The following is an 18994-nucleotide window of genomic DNA, read 5'->3' on the forward strand; positions in this document are numbered from 1 at the left end:
TTTGTTTACAGCAAGCCGGTGAGATTGACAACCTCACTGTTACGTTGGGGCAAAGTACTTTGGTTGTGTTGTGCAGGTTCCACGTTGGCGCCGGAATCCCTGGAGTTGCGCCGCACTACATTCCGCCACCATCAACCTTCAACGTGCTTCTTGACTCCGACTGGTTCGATTAAACCTTGGTTTCTTACTGAGGGAAACTTGCTACCGTGCGCATCACACCTTCCTCTTGGGGTTCCCAACGGACGTGTCAACTACACGCATCAAGCAAATTTCTGGCGCCGTTGCCGGGGAGATCAAGACACGCTGCAAGGGGAGTCTCCACTTCCAATCTCTTTACTTTGTTTTTGTCTTGCTTTACTTTATTTACTACTTTGTTTGCTGCACTTATATCAAAACACAAAAAAATTAGTTGCTAGTTTTACTTTATTTACTGTCTTGTTCTCTATATCAAAAACAAAAAAAAATTAGTTACTTGCATTTACTTTATCTAGTTTGCTTTATTTACTACTGTTAAAATGAATACTCCTGAAAACACTAAGTTGCGTGACTTCACAAACACTAATAATAATGATTTCCTATGCACACCTATTGCTCCACCTGCTACTACAGCAGAATTCTTTGAAATTAAACCTGCTTTACTGAATCTTGTTATGAGAGAGCAATTTTCTGGTGTTAGTTCTGATGATGCTGCTGCCCATCTTAATAATTTTGTTGAACTATGTGAAATGCAAAAGTATAAGGATGTAGATGGTGATATTATAAAATTAAAATTGTTTCCTTTCTCATTAAGAGGGAGAGCTAAAGATTGGTTGCTATCTTTGCCTAAGAATAGTATTGATTCATGGACTAAATGTAAAGATGCTTTTATTGGTAGATATTATCCTCCCGCTAAAATTATATCTTTGGGAAGTAGCATAATGAATTTTAAACAATTAGATAATGAACATGTTGCTCAAGCATGGGAGAGAATGAAATCTTTGGTAAAGAATTGCCCAACCCATGGACTGACTACTTGGATGATCATCCAAACCTTCTATGCAGGACTAAATTTTTCTTCGCGGAACCTATTGGATTCAGCTGCTGGAGGTACCTTTATGTCCATTACTTTGGGGGCGGCTACAAAGCTTCTTGATGATATGATGATAAATTACTCTGAATGGCACACGGAAAGAGCTCCACAAGGTAAGAAGGTAAATTCTGTCGAAGAAACCTCCTCCTTGAGTGATAAGATTGATGTTATTATGTCTATGCTTATGAATGGTAGATCTAATGTTGATCCAAATAATGTTCCTTTAGCTTCATTGGTTGCTCAATAAGAGAATGTTGATGTGAACTTCATTAAAAGTAATAATTTCAACAACAATGCTTATAGGAATAATTCTGGTAACAGCTATAGGCCATATCCTTCTGCTAATGGTAATGGTTATGGTAATTCTTATGGGAATTCTTACAACAATAATAGGAGTGTACCCCATGGTCTTGAAGCCATGCTTAAAGAATTTATTAGTACACAAACTGCTTTTAACAAATCTGTTGAGGAAAAGCTTGATAAAATTGATATTCTTGCTTCTAAGGTTGATAGACTTGCCTCTGATGTTGATCTTTTAAAACTGAAAGTTATTCCTAATAAGGACGTTGATAATAAGATTTCTACTACAGCAAATGCCATCCAAGTTAGAATTAATGAGAATATAAGATTGATGGCTGAATTGCGAGCTAGGTGGGATAGAGAAGAAAATGAAAAACTAGCTAAAGAGAATAATGTAGCTAAAGTTTGGACTATTACAACCACTAGTAATGATAATGATTCACATGTTGCTACACCTCCTACTATCAATGGTAAAATAATTGGTGTTAGCAATGTTTCTACTCCTAGTACAAAGCGTGCAAAATTACCTGAAATTGCTAAAACTGTTGAAACTGCTTGTGATAAAACTGCTGAAATTTTTTCCAACATTGGGGACAATGATCCCATTGCTGTAGCTCATAATGGTTTAGATTTTGATGATTGTCACATCTCTAAAGTTATAAAGTTCTTACAAAAACTTGCTAGAAGTCCTAATGCTAGTGCTATAAATTTGGCCTTTACAAAACATATTACAAATGCTCTCATAAAAGCTAGAGAGGATAAACTAAAACTTGAAACTTCTATTCCTAGGAAGTTAGAAGATGGTTGGGAGCCCATCATTAAGATGAGGGTCAATGATTTTGATTGTAATGCTTTATGTGATCTTGGTGCAAGTATTTCTGTTATGCCTAAGAAAGTCTATGATATGCTTGACTTGCCACCATTGAAAAATTGTTATTTGGATGTTAATCTTGCTGATAATGCTACAAAGAAACCTATGGGGAGGATTGATAATGTTCGTATTATGGTTAACAATAACCTTGTCCCCGTTGATTTTGTTGTCTTGGATATTGAATGCAATGCATCTTGTCCCATTATATTGGGAAGACCTTTTCTTCGAACTGTTGGTGCCACCATTGATATGAAGGAGGGTAATATTAAATATCAATTTCCTCTCAAGAAAGGTATGGAACACTTCCCTAGAAAGAGAATGAAGTTACCTTATGATTCTATTATTAGAACAAGTTATGTTGTTGATGCTTCGTCTCTTGATAATACTTGATACACACTTTCTGCGCCTAGCTGAAAGGCGTTAAAGAAAAGCGCTTATGGGAGACAACCCATGTTTTTACTACAGTACTTTGTTTTATATTTGAGTCTTGGAAGTTGTTTACTACTGTAGCAACCTCTCCTTATCTTTATTTTATTGCATTGTTATGCCAAGTAAAGTCTTTGATAGTAAAGTCAATACTAGATTTGGATTACTGCGCAGAAACAGATTTCTTGCTGTCACGAATCTGGGCAGAATTCTCTGTAGGTAACTCAGAAAAATCTGCCAATTTATGGCGTGATCCTCAGATATGTACGCAACTTTCATTCAATTTGGGCATTTTCATCTGAGCAAGTCTGGTGCCATTTTAAAATTCGTCTTTACGGACTGTTCTGTTTTGACAGATTCTGCCTTTTATTTCGCATTGCCTGTTTTTCTATGTTTGATGGATTTCTTTGTTCCATTAACTTTCAGTAGCTTTGTGCAATGTCCAGAAGTATTAAGAATGATTATGTCACCTCTGAATATATGAATTATGCACTGACCCTCTAATGAGTTTGTTTCGAGTTTGGTGTGGAGGAAGTTTTCAAGGGTCAAGAGAGGAGGATGATACAATATGATCAAGAAGAGTGAAAAGTCAAAGCTTGGGGATGCCCCCGTGGTTCATCCCTGCATATTTTAAGAAGACCCAAGCGTCTAAGCTTGGGGATGCCCAAGGCATCCCCTTCTTCATCGACAACTTATCAGGTTCCTCTAATGAAACTATATTTTTATTCCGTCACATCTTATGTGCTTTGCTTGGAGCGTCTGTTTGCTTTAGTTTTTGTTTTGTTTGAATAAATTCGGATCCCACAATCCTTTATATTGGAGATATTACGCTCCGCTGTTTCGTATGAACACATGTGTTCTTAGCTTTATCTTTAATGTTCATTGCGGAAGTTGAACTACCTCATTCATTGATATATGGTTGGAAACGGAAAATGCCGCATGTGGTAAATGGTATAATGTCTTGAATAATGTGATACTTGGCAATTGTTGTGCTCATATAGATCTTGTTTAAGCTCTTGCATCATGTACCTTGTACCCATTAATGAATAACTACATAGAGCATGTTAAAATTTGGTTTGCATGATTGTTCTCTCTAAGTCTAGATATTTTCTGGTTGAGCTGTTTGAACAACAAGGAGACGATGTAAAGTCTTATAATGCTTACAATATGTTTATATGTGAGTCTTGCTGCACCATTTTATAGTTTGCTTCAAACAACCTTGCTAGCCTAGCCTTGTATTGAGAGGAATTCTTCTCGTGCATCCAAATCCTTGAGCCAAAATCCATGCCATTTGTGTCCACCATACCTACCTACCACATGGTATTTCTCCGCCATTCCAAAGTACATTACTTGAGTGCTACCTTTAAAATTCCATTCTTTACCTTTACAATATATAGCTCATGGGACAAAATAGCTTAAAAACTATTGTGGTGAAGAATATGTACTTATGTGTCTTATTTCTTAGTAAGTTGCTTGTTGAGCGGTAACCATGTTTCTGGGGACGCCATCAACTTTTTACCTTTGTTGAATATCATGTGAGTTGCTATGCATGTTCGTCTTGTCTGAAGTAAGGGCGGTTTTCACAATCAAATGGTTTGAGTATGCATACTGTTAGAGAAGAACATTGGGCCGCTAACTAAAGCCATGAATCATGGTGGAAGTTTCAGTTTGGACATAAAACCTCAATCTCTTATGAGAATATTAACTGTTGTTGAATGCTTAAGCATTAAAAGAGGAGTCCATTATCTGTTGTCTATGTTGTCCCGGTATGGGTGTCTAAGTTGAGAATGATCAAAAGCGAGAAATCCAATGCGAACCTTCTCCTTAGACCCTTGTACAGGCGGCATAGAGGTACCCCTTTGTGACACTTGGTTGAAACATATGTCATGCAATGATAATCCGTGTTAACCCAAGCTAATTAGGACAAGGTGCGAGCACTATTAGTATACTATGCATGAGGCTTGCAACTTATAAGATGTCTTATACATAACTCATATGCTTTATTACTACCGTTGACAAAATTGTTTCTTGTTTTCAAAATAAAAGCTCTAGCACAAAAATAGTAATCCATGCTTCCCTCTGCGAAGGGCCTTTCTTCTACTTTATTGTTGAGTCAGTTTACCTATTCTTTCTATCCCAGAAGCAAACACTTGTATCAACTGTGTGCATTGATTCTTACATGTTTACCTATTGCACTTGTTATATTACTTTGTGTTGACAATTATCCATGAGATATACATGTTGAAGTTGAAAGCAACTGCTAAAACTTATATCTTCCTTTGTGTTGTTTCAAAGCTTTCTACTAAGAACTTATTGCTTATGAGTTAACTCTTATGCAAGACTTATTGATGCTTGTCTTGAAAATATTATTCATGAAAAGTCTTTGCTATATGATTCATTTGTTTACTCATTATCTTCATCATTGCTTCGAATCGCTGCATTCATCTCATGTGCTTTACAATAGTATGATCAAGATTATGATAGCATGTCACTTCAGAAATTATCTTTGTTATCGTTTACCTACTCGAGGGCGAGTAGGAACTAAGCTTGGGGATGCTTGATACGTCCCAAACGTATCTATAATTTCTTATGTTCCATGCTACTTTTATGATGATACTCACATGTTTTATACACATTATATGTCATTATTATGCATTTTCCGGCACTAACCTATTGACGAGATGCCGAAGAGCCAGTTGCTGTTTTCTGCTGTTTTTGGTTTCAGAAATCCTACAAAGGAAATATTCTCGGAATTGGACGAAATCAACGCCCAGAATCTTATTTTTCCACAAAGCTTCCAGAAGACCGAAGGGATCACGAAGTGGGGCGACGAGGCGCCGCCACACTAGGGCCGCGCGGCCTAGGGGGGCCCGCGCCGCCCTAGCGTGTGGGGCCCCTGTCAGCCCTCCGACTCCGCCCTTCCGCCTACTTAAAGCCTTCGTCGCGAAACCCCCAGTACCGAGAGCCACGATATGGAAAACCTTCCAGATCGTTTCTTTGTAATCCTTCATGTTGTGTTTGTTGGGATTCGATGGATATTGAATACTATGTCAAGTTGATTATCAATCTATCATATATGAGTTGTTTATGTTCTTGCATGCTCTCCGTTGCTAGTAGAGGCTCTGGCCAAGTTGATACTTGTGACTCCAAGAGGGAGTATTTATGCTCGATAGTGGGTTCATGCCTCCATTAAATGCAGGACGATGTGAGAAAGTTCTAAGGTTGTGGATGTGCTGTTGCCACTAGGGATAAAACATCGATGCTTTGTCTAAGGATATTTGTGTTGATTACATTACGCACCATACTTAATGCAATTGTCTGTTGCTTGCAACTTAATACCGGAAGGGGTTCGGATGATAACCTGAAAGTGGACTTTTTAGGCATAGATGCATGCTGGATGGCGGTCTATATACTTTGTCGTAATGCCCTGATTAAATCTCATAGTACTCATCATGATATATGTATGTGCATTGTTATGCCTTCTTTATTTATCAATTGCCCAACTGTAATTTGTTCACCCAACATGCTATTTATCTTATGGGAGAGACACCGCTAGTGAACTGTGGACCCCGGTCTATTCTTTACATCTGAAATACAATCTACTGCAATACTTGTTCTTTACTGTTCTTCACAAACAATCATCTTCCACACAATACAGTTAATCCTTTGTTTACAGCAAGCCGGTGAGATTGACAACCTCACTGTTACGTTGGGGCAAAGTACTTTGGTTGTGTTGTGCAGGTTCCACGTTGGCGCCGGAATCCCTGGTGTTGCGCTGCACTACATTCCGCCACCATCAACCTTCAACGTGCTTCTTGACTCCTACTGGTTCGATTAAACCTTGGTTTCTTACTGAGAGAAACTTGCTACTGTGCGCATCACACCTTCCTCTTGGGGTTCCCAACGGACGTGTCAACTACACGCATCAGCATCCCCAAGCTTAGACGCTTGAGTCTTCTTAAAATATGCAGGGATGAACCACGGGGGCATCCCCAAGCTTTGACTTTTCACTCTTCTTAATCATATTGTATCATCCTCCTCTCTTGACCCTTGAAAACTTCCTCCACACCAAACTCAAAACAAACTCATTAGATGGTCAGTGGATAATTCATATATTCAGAGGTGACATAATCATTCTTAACACTTCTGGACATTGCACAAAGCTACTGAAAGTTAATGGAACAAAGAAATCCATCAAACATAGCAAAACAGGCAATGCGAAATAAAAGGCAGAATCTGTCAAAACAGAACAGTCCGTAAAGACGAATTTTTTAGAGGCACCAGACTTGCTCAGATGAAAATGCCCAAATTGAATGAAAGTTGCGTACATATCTGAGGATCACGCACGTAAATTGGCAGATTTTTCTGAGTTACCTACAGAGAACCATACCCAAATTCGTGACAGCAAGAAATCTGTTTCTGCGCAGTAATCCAAATCTAGTATTGACTTTACTATCAAAGACTTTACTTGGCACAACAATGCAATAAAATAAAGATAAGGAGAGGTTGCTACAGTAGTAACAACTTCCAAGACTCAAATATAAAACAAAGTGCAGAAGTAAAATAATGGGTTGTCTCCCATAAGCGCTTTTCTTTAACGCCTTTCAGCTAGGCGCAGAAAGTGTGAATCAATTAACATCAAGAGAAGAAGCATCAACATCATAATTTGTTCTAACAATAGAATCATAAGGTAACTTCATTCTCTTTCTAGGGAAGTGTTCCATACCTTTCTTGAGAGGAAATTGATATTTAATATTGCCTTCCTTCATATCAATGGTGGCACCAACAGTTCGAAGAAAAGGTCTTCCCAATATAATGGGACAAGATGCATTGCATTCAATATCCAAGACAACAAAATCAACGGGGACAAGGTTATTGTTAACCATAATATGAACATTGTCAATCCTCCCCAAAGGTTTCTTTATAGCATTATCAGCAAGATTAACATCCAAATAATAATTTTTCAATGGTGGCAAGTCAAGCATATCATAGATTTTCTTAGGCATAACAGAAATACTTGCACCAAGATCACATAAAGCATTACAATCAAAATCATTGACCCTCATCTTAATGATAGGCTCCCAACCATCTTCTAACTTCCTAGGAATAGAAGTTTCAAGTTTTAGTTTCTCTTCTCTAGCTTTTATGAGAGCATTTGTAATATGTTTTGTAAAGGCCAAGTTTATAGCACTAGCATTGGGACTTTTAGCAAGTTTTTGTAAGAACTTTATAACTTCAGAGATGTGACAATCATCAAAATCTAAATCATTATGATCTACAACAATGGGATCATTGTCCCCAATGTTGGAAAAAAATTCAGCAGTTTTATCACAAGCAGTTTCAGCAGTTTCGGGCAGTTTTGCACGCTTTGCACTAGGAGTAGATACATTGACAACACCAATTATTTTACCATTGATAGTAGGAGGTTTAGCAACATGTGAATCATTATCATTACTAGTGGTGGTAATAGTCCAAACTTTAGCTACATTATTCTCTTTAGCAAGTTTTTCATTTTCTTCTCTTTCCCACCTAGCATGCAATTCAGCCATCAATCTTATATTCTCATTAATTCTAACTTGGATGGCATTTGTTGTAGTAACAATCTTATTTTCATTATCCTTATTAGGCATAACTTTCAATTTTAAAAGATCAACATCAGAGGCAAGTCTATCAACCTTAGAAGCAAGAATATAAATTTTATTAAGCTTTTCTTCAACAGATTTGTTAAAAGCAGTTTGTGTACTAATAAATTCTTTAAGCATGGCTTCAAGACCAGGGGGTACACTCCTATTATTGTTGTAAGAATTCCCATAATAATTACCATAACCATTACTATTAGCAGAAGGATATGGCCTATAGTTGTTACCAGAATTATTCGTATAAGCATTGTTGTTGAAATTATTATTTTTAATGAAGTTCACATCAACATGTTCTTCTTGGGCAACCAATGAAGCTAAAGGAACATTATTAGGATCAGCATTAGATCTACCATTCACAAGCATAGACATAATAGCATCAATCTTATCACTCAAGGAGGAGGTTTCTTCAACAGAATTTACCTTCTTACCCTGTGGAGCTCTTTCCGTGTGCCATTCAGAGTAATTTATCATCATATCATCAAGAAGCTTTGTTGCCCCCCCCCCAAAGTGATGGACATAAAGGTACCTCCAGCAGCTGAATCCAATAGGTTCCACGAAGAAAAATTTAGTCCTGCATAAAAGGTTTGGATGATCATCCAAGTAGTTAGTCCATGGGTTGGACAATTCTTTACCAAAGATTTCATTCTCTCCCATGCTTGAGCAACATGTTCATTATCTAATTGCTTAAAATTCATTATGCTACTTCTCAAAGATATAATTTTAGCAGGAGGATAATATCTACCAATAAAAGCATCCTTACATTTAGTCCATGAATCAATACTATTTCTAGGCAGAGATAGCAACCAATTTTTAGCTCTTCCTCTTAAGGAGAAAGGAAACAATTTCAATTTTATAATATCACCATCTACATTCTTATACTTTTGCATTTCACATAGTTCAACAAAATTATTAAGATGGGCAGCAGCATCATCAGAACTAACACCAGAAAATTGCTCTCTCATAACAAGATTCAGTAAAACAGGTTTAATTTCAAAGAATTCTGCTGTAGTAGCAGGTGGAGCAATAGGTGTGCATAAGAAATCATTATTATTTGTGCTAGTGAAATCACACAACTTAGTATTCTCAACAGTACCCATTTTAGCAATAGTAAATAAAGCAAACTAAATAAAGTAAATGCAAGTAACTAATTTTTTGTGTTTTTGATATGGAGAACAAGACAGTAAATAAAGTAAAGCTAGCAACTAATTTTTTTGTGTTTTGTTTTAGTGCAGCAAACAAAGTAGTAAATAAAATAAAGCAAGACAAAAACAAAGTAAAGAGATTGGAAGTGGAAGACTCCCCTTGCAGCGTGTCTTGATCTCCCCGGCAACGGCGCCAGAAAATATGCTTGATGCGTGCAGTTAACACACGTCCGTTGGGAACCCCAAGAGGAAGGTGTGATGCGTACAGTAGCAAGTTTTCCCTCAGAAAGAAACCAAAGTTTATCGAACCAGTAGGAGCCAAGAAGCACGTTGAAGGTTGATGGCGGCGAAATGTAGTGCGGCGCAACACCAGGGATTCTGGCGCCAACGTGGAACCTGCACAACACAATCAAAGTACTTTGCCCCAACGTAACAGTGAGGTTGTCACTCTCACCGGCTTGCTGTAAACAAAGGATTAACCGTATAGTGTGGAAGATGATGTTTGTTTGCGAAGAACAGTAAAGAACAATTGCAGTAGATTGTATTTCAGATGTAAAGAATAGGACCGGGGTCCACAGTTCACTAGTGGTGTCTCTCCCATAAGATAAACAGATGTTGGGTGAACAAATTACAGTTGGGCAATTGACAAATAAAGAAGGCATAAAAATGCACATACATATATCATGATGAGTAGTATGAGATTTAATCAGGGCATTACGACAAAGTACATAGACCGCTATCCAGCATGCATCTATGCCTAAATAGTCCACTTTCAGGTTATCATCTGAACCCCTTCCGGTATTAAGTTGCAAGCAACAAACAATTGCATTAAGTATGGTGCGTAATGTAATCAACACAAATATCCTTAGACAAAGCATCGATGTTTTATCCCTAGTGGCAACAGCATATCCACAATCTTAGAACTTTCTGTCACTGTCCCAGATTTAATGGAGGCATGAACCCACTATCGAGCATAAATACTCCCTCTTAGAGTCACAAGTATCAACTTGGCCAGAGCCTCTACTAGCAACGGAGAGCATGCAAGAACATAAATAACATATATGATAGATTGATAATCAACTTGACATAGTATTCAATATTCATCGGATCCCAACAAACACAACATGTAGCATTACAGATAGATGATCTTGATCATGATAGGCAGCTCACAAGATCTAACATGATAGCACAATGAGGAGAAGACAACCATCTAGCTACTGCTATGGACCCATAGTCCAGGGGCGGACTACTCACACATCGATCCGGAGGCGATCATGGCGATGAAGAGACCTCCGGGAGATGATTCCCCTCTCCGGCAGGGTGCCGGAGGCGATCTCCTGAATCCCCCGAGATGGGATTGGCGGCGGCGGCGTCTCTGGAAGGTTTTCCGTATCGTGGCTCTCGGTACTGGGGGTTTCGCGACGAAGGCTTTAAGTAGGCGGAAGGGCAGGTCAGGAAGAGTCACGGGGGCCCCACACGCTAGGGCCGCGCGGGCCCCCTCTAGGTCGTGCCGCCCTAGTGTGGCGGCGCCCCGTGGCCCCACTTCGTTTCTCCCTCGGTCTTCTGGAAGCTTCGTGGAAAAATAAGCCCCTGGGCGTTGATTTCGTCCAATTCCGAGAATATTTCCTTTGTAGGATTTCTGAAACCAAAAACAGCAGAAACAAAGAATCGGCTCTTCGGCATCTCGTCAATAGGTTAGTGCCGGAAAATGCATAATAATGACATATAATGTGTATAAAACATGTGAGTATCATCATAAAAGTAGCATGGAACATAAGAAATTATAGATACGATTGGGACGTATCGCCTATCATGATCAAGATCATCTATTTGTAATGCTACATGTTGTGTTTGTTGGGATCCGATGAATATGGAATACTATGTCAAGTTGATTATCAATCTATCATATATGTTGTTTATGTTCTTGCATGCTCTCCGTTGCTAGTAGAGGCTCTGGCCAAGTTGATACTTGTAACTCCAAGAGGGAGTATTTATGCTCGATAGTGGGTTCATGCCTCCATTGAATCTAGGACAGTGACAGAAAGTTCTAAGGTTGTGGATGTGCTGTTGCCACTAGGGATAAAACATCAATGCTTTGTCTAAGGATATTTGTGTTGATTACATTACGCACCATACTTAATGCAATTGTCTGTTGTTTGCAACTTAATACTGGAAGGGGTTCGGATGATAACCTGAAAGTGGACTTTTTAGGCATAGATGCATGCTGGATAGCGGTCTATGTACTTTGTCGTAATGCCCTGATTAAATCTCATAGTAGTCATCGTGACATGTATGTGCATTGTTATACCCTCTCTATTTGTCAATTGCCCAACTGTAATTTGTTCACCCAACATGCTATTTATCTTATGGGAGAGACACCACTAGTGAACTGTGGACCCCGGTCCATTCTTTACATCTGAAATACAATCTACTGCAATACTTGTTCTTTACTGTTCTTCGCAAACAAACATCATTTTCCACACCATACGGTTAATCCTTTGTTTACAGCAAGCCGGTGAGATTGACAACCTCACTGTTACGTTGGGGCAAAGTACTTTGATTGTGTTGTGCAGGTTCCACGTTGGCACCGGAATCCCTGGTGTTGCGCCGCACTACACTCCGTCACCAACAACCTTCACGTGTTCCTTGACTCCTACTGGTTCGATAACCTTGATTTCTTACTGAGGGAAAACTTGCTACTGTACGCATCACACCTTCGTCTTGGGGTTCCCAACGGACGTGTGTTAACTGCACGCATCAAGCTCTTTTTCTGGCGCCGTTGCCGGGGAGATCAAGACACGCTGCAAGGGGAGTCTCCCACATCCAATCTCTTTACTTTGTTTTTGTTTTGCTTTACTTTACTTTATTTACTGCTTTGTTTGGTCTCTATATCAAAAATACAAAAAAATTAGTTGCTAGTTTTACTTTATTTACTGTCTTGTTTGCGTTCTCTATATTAAAAAACCCAAAAAAATTAGTTACTTGCATTTACTTTATTTAGTTTGCTTTATTTACTACTGTTAAAATGAATACTCCTGAAAACACTAAGTTGTGTGACTTCACTAGCACAAATAATAATGATTTCCTATGCACACCTATTGCTCCACCTGCTACTGCAGCAGAATTTTTTGAAATTAAACCTGCTTTACTAAATCTTGTTATGAGAGAGCAATTTTCTGGTGTTAGTTCTGATGATGCTGCTGCCCATCTTAATAATTTTGTTGAACTTTGTGAAATGCAAAAGTATAAGGATGTAGATGGTGATATTATAAAACTGAAATTGTTTCCTTTCTCCTTAAGAGGAAGAGCTAAAGATTGGTTGCTATCATTGCCTAAGAATAGTATTGATTCATGGACTAAATGTAAAGATGCTTTCATTGGTAGATATTATCCTCCTGCTAAAATTATATCTTTGAGAAGTAGCATAATGAATTTTAAGCAATTGGATAATGAACATGTTGCTCAAGCATGGGAAATAATGAAATCTTTGGTAAAGAATTGCCCAACCCATGGACTAACTACTTGGATGATCATTGATGTCTACGCACGCTTCTATTCCTGTAGACAGTGTTGGGCCTCCAAGAGCAGAGGTTTGTAGAACAGCAGCAAGTTTCCCTTAAGTGAATCACCCAAGGTTTATCGAACTCAGGGAGGTAGAGGACAAAGATATCCCTCTCAAGCAACCCTGCAATTACGATACAAGAAGTCTCTTGTGTCCCCAACACACCTAATACACTTGTCAGATGTATAGGTGCACTAGTTCGGCGAAGAGATAGTGAAATACAAGTAATATGGATGAATATGAGTGGTAATAGCAATCTGAAATAAAGATGGCAGCAAGCAAATATGTAACAGAACTTGTTGGAAACGGTGTTTCAATGCTTAGAAACAAGGCCCAGGGATCATACTTTCACTAGTGGACACTCTCAACAACGATCACATAAATAAATAAGTTCTCTTCTCTTATGCTACTTTCAAAGACTCTATTGTTGGATAACAAACACCATTAATTGTGTAGGGCTACGAGAGCACCCTCAAGCCGGAGTAAACAAGCTCCATAACGTCATAAAGGAATCACACAAGATGCAAACACTGTCACTGTCACACCATAGAGAGTAATTCCGAAGTTCATATAAAGTAACTCTAGAGTGCATAGTAATAGTTAACTTCACAATCTACAAGAGATCACGATCATAACCTACGCCAAGTACTACATGATGCACACACTGTCCACATTACATCATGAAGGAGGAATAGACTACTTTAATAACATCACTAGAGTAGCACATAGATTAATAGTGATACAAAGCTCATCATATGGATCTCAATTATGCAAGGGAATTCATGAGATCATTGTATTGGGGTACATGAGAGAGAGATTAACCACATAGCTACCGGTAGAGCCCTCAGCCTCGATGGAGAACTACTCCCTCCTCATCATGGGAGACAGCAGCGGCGATGAAGATGGCGATGGAGTCGATGGAGATGCCTTCCGGGGGCAATTCCCCGTCCCGGCGGTGTGCTGGAACAGAGACTTCTGTCCCCCGAATCTTGGCTTCGCGATGGCGGCGGCTCTGGAACTTTTCTCGTATCGTGGCTTATTCGTCTCGAAGATTTAGGTCAGGGAGGCTTATATAGGCGAAGAGTCGGAGTCGGAAGGGCCACGGGGCCCCCTCACAGTAGGGGGGCGCGCCTCCCCCCCTTGGCCGCGCCGCCATGTGGGGTGGGGCCCCCTGGAATGATATAAAGTGTGAACAAAACATGTAGGTATTGTCATAAAACTAGCATGGAACATAAGAAATTATAGATACGTTGGAGACGTATCAAGCATCCCCAAGCTTAGTTCCTACTCGCCCTCGAGTAGGTAAACGATAACAAGAATAATTTCTTAAGTGACATGCTACCAAAATGATCTTGATCAATATTGTTGTAAAGCATATGAGATGAATGAAGTGATTCAAAGCAATGGTAAAGATAATGACTAAACAACTTAATCAATAAGTCTTGCATAAGAGTTAACTCATAAAGCAATAAGTTCAAAGTAGAAGGCATTGAAGCAACACAAAGGATGATTAAGTTTCAGCAATTGCTTTCAACTTGTAACATGTATATCTCATGGATAGTTGTCAACATAAAGCAATATAACAAGTGCAAATAAGCAAGTATGTAAGAATCAATGCACAGTTGACACAAGCGTTTGCTTCTAAGATGGAAGGAAGTAGGTAAACTGACTCAACATAAAGTAAAAGAAAGGCCCTTCGCAGAGGGAAGCATGGATTACCATTTTTGTGCTAGAGCTTTTATTTTGAAAACATAGAAACAATTTTGTCAACGGTAGTAATAATTCATATGTGTTATGCATAATACATCCTATAAGTTGCAAGCCTCATGCATAGAATACCAATAGTGCTCGCACCTTGTCCTAATTAGCTTGGATTAACACGGATTATCATTGCATAACATATGTTTCAACCAAGTGTCACAAAGGGGTACCTCTATGCCGCCTGTACAGAGGTCTAAGGAGAAAGTTCGCATTGGATTTCTTGCTTTTGATTATTCTAAACTTAGACATCCATACCGGGACAACATAGACAACAGATAATGGACTCCTCTTTTAATGCTTAAGCATTCAACAACAGATAATATTCTCATAAGAGATTGAGGATTTGTGTCCAAACTGAAACTTCCACCATGATTCATGGCTTTAGTTAGCGGCCCAATGTTCTTCTCTAACAATATGCATACTCAAACCATTTGATCATGAAAATCGCCCTTACTTCAGACAAGACGAACATGCATATCAACTCACATGATATCCAACAAAGGTGTAATAGTTGATGGCGTCCCCAGAAACATGGTTATCGCTCAACAAGCAACTTATAAGAAATAAGATACATAGCAACATATTTAATACCACAATAGTTTTTAAGGCTATTTTCCCATGAGCTATGTATTGCAAAGACAAGGAATGAAATTTTAAAGGTAGCACTCAAGTAATTTACTTTGGAATGGCAGAGAAATACCATGTAGTAGGTAGGTATGGTGGACACAAATGACATAGTTTTTGGCTCAAGGATTTGGATGCACGAGAAGAATTCCCTCTCAGTACAAGGCTTAGGCTAGCAAGGTTGTTTGAAGCAAACACAAGTATGAACTGGTACAGCAAAACTTACATAAGAACATATTGCAAGCATTATAAGACTCTACACTGTCTTCCTTGTTGTTCAAACACCTTAACCAGAAAATATCTAGACTTAGAGAGACCAAACATGCAAACCAAATTTTAACAAGCTCTATGTAGTTCTTCATTAATAGGTGCAAAGTACATGATGCAAGAGCTTAAACATGATCTATATGAGCACAACAATTGCCAAGTATCAAATTATTCAAGAAATTATACCAATTACCACATGAAGCATTTTCTGTTTCCAACCATATAACAATGAACGAAGGAGTTTCAACTTTCGCCATGAACATTAAAAGTAAAAGCGAAGAACACTAGTGTTCATATGAAAGAGCGGAGCGTGTCTCTCTCCCACACAAGCATGAATTTATTCAGAGAATGAAAATAACAAAACGAAAATAAAAGCACACAGACGCTCCAAGTAAAGCACATAAGATGTGACTGAATAAAAATATAGTTTCACTAGAGGTGACCTGATAAGTTGTCGATGAAGAAGGGGATGCCTTGGGCATCCCCAAGCTTAGATGCTTGAGTCTTCTTGAAATATGCAGGGATGAACCACGGGGGCATCCCCAAGCTTAGACTTTTCACTCTTCTTGATCATAGTATATCATCCTCCTCTCTTGACCCTTGAAAACTTCCTCCACACCAAACTCGAAACAAACTCATTAGAGGGTTAGTGCATAATCAAAAATTCACATGTTTAGAGGTAACACAATCATTCTTAACACTTCTGGACATTGCCCAAAGCTACTGGAAGTTAATGGAACAAAGAAATCCATCAAACATAGCAAAAGAGGCAATGCGAAATAAAAAGCAGAATCTGTCAAAACAGAACAGTCCGTAAAGACTAATTTTTCTGGGGCACTTAACTTGCTCAGATGAAAAATCTCAAATTGAATGAAAGTTGTGTACATATCTGAGGATCACGCACGTAAATTGGCAGATTTTTCTGAGTTACCTACAGAGAATTCTACTCAAATTCATGACAGCAAGAAATCTGTTTCTGCGCAGTAATCCAAATCTAGTATGAACATTACTATCAAAGACTTTACTTGGCACAACAATGCAATAAAATAAAGATAAGGAGAGGTTGCTACAGTAGTAACAACTTCCAAGACACAACAAAACAGTAGCAAAATAAAAACATGGGTTATCTCCCAAGAAGTGCTTTCTTTATAGCCATTAAGATGGGCTCAGCAATTTTAGTGATGCTCGCGCAAGAAATAAGAGTTGAAGTAAAAGAGAGCATCAAGAAGCAAATTCAAAACACATTTAAGTCTAACCCACTTTCTATGAAAAGGAATCTTGTAAATAAACAAGTCATGTAAGCACAATGCAACAAGCATAGAAAGGCAACACAAGTGCAACTTCAAGATTCTCAACATAAAGAGGGGAAACTTAATATTATTAAGATGCATATAACCATGTTTCCCTCTCTCATAATAACTTTCAGTGGCATCATGAACAAACTCAACAATATAAGTATCACATAAAGCATTCTTATTCACATGCATAAAAGTATCATTACTCTCCACATAAGCATAATCAATTTTATTAGTAATAGTGGGAGTAAAACTACCATAACCATCATTGTAATCATCATAAATAGCAGGCATGGTATAATCATAATAAACTTTATCCTCCATAGTAGGTGGCACCAAAATACCACTATCATTATAATCATCATAAATAGGAGTTAAAGTATCAACAAAGAAAATTTTCTCCTCAAAACTTGGGGGACTGAAAATATCATGCTCATCAAAACCAGCTTCCCCAAGCTTAGAATTTTCCATAGCATTAGCAACAATGGTGTTCAAAGCATTCATACTAATAACATTTCCATTAGCATGCATATAAAGTTCCATGGGTTTTTTAATTCTCTCTTCAAACACATCATGTCCTAATTCAAGATAAAGTTCATAAAGATCTCTCATTTTGTTGTTGTTTTCCATTAAGCATAACTAGTGAAAACAAGAAACAAAAAGATATAATTGCAGGATCTAAAGGAAATATCTTCGAGCACTCACACACCGGCAACAGTGCTAGGAAATAGCTTAGTAGTCGGAGGATGTGAATACCTTTTACCTTACCTCCCCGGCAACGGCGCCAGAAAATAGCTTGATGTCTACGCACGCTTCTATTCCTGTAGACAGTGTTGGGCCTCCAAGAGCAGAGGTTTGTAGAACAGCAGCAAGTTTCCCTTAAGTGAATCACCCAAGGTTTATCGAACTTAGGGAGGTAGAGGACAAAGATATCCCTCTCAAGCAACCCTGCAATTACGATACAAGAAGTCTCTTGTGTCCCCAACACACCTAATACACTTGTCAGATGTATAGGTGCACTAGTTCGGCGAAGAGATAGTGAAATACAAGTAATATGGATGAATATGAGTGGTAATAGCAATCTGAAATAAAGATGGCAGCAAGCAAACATGTAACAGAACTTGTTGGAAACGGTGTTTCAATGCTTAGAAACAAGGCTTAGGGATCATACTTTCACTAGTGGACACTGTCAACAACGATCACATAAATAAATAAGTTCTCTTCTCTTATGCTACTTTCAAAGACTCTATTGTTGGATAACAAACACCATTCATTGTGTAGGGCTACGAGAGCACCCTCAAGCCGAAGTAAACAAGCTCCACAACGTCATAAAGGAATCACACAAGATGCAAACACTGTCACTGTCACACCATAGAGAGTAATTCCGGAGTTCATATAAAGTAACTCTAGAGTGCATAGTAATAGTTAACTTCACAATCTACAAGAGATCACGATCATAACCTATGCCAAGTACAACATGATGCACACACTGTCCACATTACATCATGAAGGAGGAATAGACTACTTTAATAACATCACTAGAGTAGCACATAGATTAATAGTGATACAAAGCTCATCATATGGATTTCAATTATGCAAGGCAATTCATGAGATCATTGTATTGGGGTACATGAGAGAGAGATTAACCACATAGCTACCGCTAGAGCCCTCAGCCTCGATGGAGAACTACTCCCTTCTCATCATGGGAGACAGCAGCGGCGATGAAGATGGCGATGGAGTCGATGGAGATGCCTTCCGGGGGCGATTCCCCGTCCCGGCGGCGTGCCGGAACAGAGACTTCTGTCCCCCGAATCTTGGCTTCGCGATGGCGGCGGCTCTGGAACTTTTCTCGTATCGTGGCTTATTTGTCTCGAAGATTTAGGTCAGGGAGGCTTATATAGGCGAAGAGTCGGAGTCGGAAGGGCCACGTGGCCCCCTCACAGTAGCCCCCCCCCTTGGCCGCGCCGCCATGTGGGGTGGGGCCCCCCTGGCTCTCCTCTGGCCCCTCTTCGGTGCTCTGGAAGCTTCCTTGAAATAT

The sequence above is a fragment of the Lolium perenne genome, chromosome 4, assembly GCF_019359855.2.
Source record: "Lolium perenne isolate Kyuss_39 chromosome 4, Kyuss_2.0, whole genome shotgun sequence".
Lineage (NCBI taxonomy): Eukaryota > Viridiplantae > Streptophyta > Magnoliopsida > Poales > Poaceae > Lolium > Lolium perenne.